Raw genomic sequence first — 3,156 nt, 5'->3', positions numbered from 1 at the left:
TATCATTTTGTGTCTGATAATTTCAGGAAGAGCCTTTTTCTCTCTCTCAATGGTACCTCTCCAGGAAAATACACTACAAATTAAAGAAGTTGAAAATATCACATAATGCTATATAAATACAATGGAGAATATATCCTGTGTTCTTAATTAGCTGCACTTTCTTTGGAGAAAGGCTCAGCAATGGAGTTTTCAAGCCCTAAAATGTTAGCTAGAGCCAAATACATGTATATATCGCCAACCAGAGGGCAGAAGCAAAGGCCATGCATGGGAAATACCCTCTACGGATTTCATTTTGAGGCTCCATAACTTCCATTTTTAATGTGATCGAAATTGATTCATTTTTAATGAATAATAGTCTTGGTAGGTCATGGTTACAACTTCAAACAAATAGAAGCATGAGTTTCTAGATTGGGATTTCCTGCTATTGTGAAATTCGGACAGCATAAAAGAGTGGGGTTGCGGGCCTACCTGTCTAGGACAAGTGGTTCCCGCATCCTAGGTTGTTTGGGGGCAATGAGCCATGCAAGTATGCAACCCTCTTTCTTAAGCTATATAAATTTTATAGAAATTTGGGCAGCATAAAAAAGTGGTCAGGGTTGCAGGCCCACCTGTCTAGGGCAAGTGGGTCCCGCATCCTAGGTTGTTCGGGGCATTGAACCCTACAACCCCCTTTCTTAAGCTATCTAAATTTCATAAAAATTCAAGGATACGGAAATTTGGACAACCTAATTACATGATACCCTCATCCTAAGTGTCTTGGGCCTTAGTGTAATACCTTTTGATTGGGCGAATAAGTCATGGTATTTATTTTTAATTTAAAATTTAGGAAAAATACAAAAATCAGTCTCTCTGTGATTTTACTGAAGTGCAAATAGCTCCCTATGATTTAAATAGTGACTAAAAACTCATTATGCTTAACAAAACATACAAATAGGTCACGGGACCCAACTTTTGTTCAAAATTTTGATAGAAACTGTTTGGGAGCCACGTCAAACACTTATTATAAAAATATAAAAATATAAAATAACAAAAAAAAAAAATGGAGGTTGTGGTCCGACTAGCACCCCCAAATCTTCTCAGAGGGGAAGGTCGAGCCACCCCATATATTTTTATTTTTTGTCTATTTATATTTATATATTTTTATTATAAGTGACGTGTCACAATATAATTGGTCATGTATACGTGACACTCTAATCATTTTGACGGAAATTGATTGGATTAATCAAAAATGTATTTGTGTTTTTAATTTGCTTATCATAAAAAAAAATTTCAATCACTTTTTTAACCCAAAAAAAAAAAAAAACTATTTTGCAGGTCAATAAAACGCACGGTGAGACTGATTTTGACACACACACACACACACACACACACACACACACACATATATATATATATATATATATATATATATTCCAAAAATTTAAATTGACAAACCCAGTATCGAAGCATCCCCTAAGAAGACGTACAGTTTTGCAATATAATTAATCATTTGACCGTTGGCCTAACATTCTCAAATTGCTTGCTAAAAAAGTGAGGGAAAACCCATGCCAACCTCCATCCCCTCACCAACCATGTCATATATATGCCCACTGCCTAGCTAATTATAAGAGATTGCTATATAACTGCCGCTATATAGCTGCATGCTATATATATATCTCTACTGTTTTCTTCAGTTATAAAACATATTCTCTCTCTCTCCCTCCTAACCTTCTGACCTTTGAGAATTTAGAAATAGAAAGAAAAATTGGCATCTTCTGAAAAAATGGATCTACTTAAACAAGAAAAAAACAAAAAAAGGAAAAACTTTATGTATATTTATATATACTACTCATAATCTTTCATCATCACTTTTGTAATTATATCCTTAAACATTAGAAAATGTCAATTTAGGATTATACCATCTTTTAGAAGTTTGCAATGTCAATTTTCCGGTCGAAATTTACCTTTAAATCAAACGGTACGTTGATGGGTGAAATTCCCAAAATACCCTAAAATATTGATAAAATCACAAGCATATATACCTTGAATTTGGATGGGAGGGTTGACATCTCTCTCTCTCTCTGAAATACACTGATCACAATCCTGAAGGGAAGGGCAAGTTAATTTGATGCCTTACGTAAATTACCAATTATATTGATGAACAGAGATGTTATTTCTTGACTGTTCACCAGCTTTACCTACTTTCTTCGATATATATATCAGCTATAAAATTGACCAAAAGAGTTAGTTTTGTTCGTACGGGGAACTTTAAAGTTCTTCTGCTACATGTTTTCTTAACAATATTATCATACGACATATTTCTCGTTGAAGCTGTCTCTCCTAACAAGGAAATTAAACAATCTTAACCAAACACAAAATTAAACACCAAAGAGATAACCCAATACACAAGGTATATATATTGAAGTATCCTTGCCAGTTGCTCACCAAAACACTCCCTATTAATAAGATTTTGGCTCCAATTATTTGCTAGTCAATACGGATCATCTAATTATGTATATATGATCCATTTTACAGGTGGATTATATATAGATATATAGATAATTCGAGAGAATGTTGTTATGAACATTTACTAGTGGGAAACTTGAATGCGTGTAATCATCCCACCTGTGGAACAACCATATATATATATATATATATATATATATATATATATATATATATTACACTTGCATCTTATAAAAAGGAAGAAAGTTATCAAGAATATATGCTCAAAGGAGAAATGCTGCATGCATTGTCGACTTAACACTTTAAAGTGCACTTTTTTACGTGACGGTAAAAATTATCATTGGAAGGATTACTATTGAATTTTGAATCTAATTATAATAATTTTCACTACCATGTTGGGAGTGTGTACTTGAGAATGCTGACTTAAGAGTACATGTAGCACTTCTCATACATAGAGATACACACAATTGCTCTCATAATTTTTGTTTAAGCTTTGAGGATAAGTGAAAATTTAATATGGTATGACAATTGTTGTAATTCGTGTTCGCGTGTTGGGTTCAAGTCGTGTTGAGGTATGTGTATAAGATTATATATGTCAACATTAACCTGACTCATTTAATTAAACGGGTCAAACCGGCTTTCAACCCTAACCTCTAATTTTATATTGGGTTTGTGTCAGGCTCGCGGGTCATGTCAAAAATTGTTTGTCAT

This window comes from Corylus avellana, chromosome 7 (genome assembly GCF_965113065.1).
Source record: "Corylus avellana chromosome 7, dhCorAvel1.hap1.2, whole genome shotgun sequence".
Classification (NCBI taxonomy): domain Eukaryota; kingdom Viridiplantae; phylum Streptophyta; class Magnoliopsida; order Fagales; family Betulaceae; genus Corylus; species Corylus avellana.
This window is presented reverse-complemented; position numbering follows the sequence as displayed.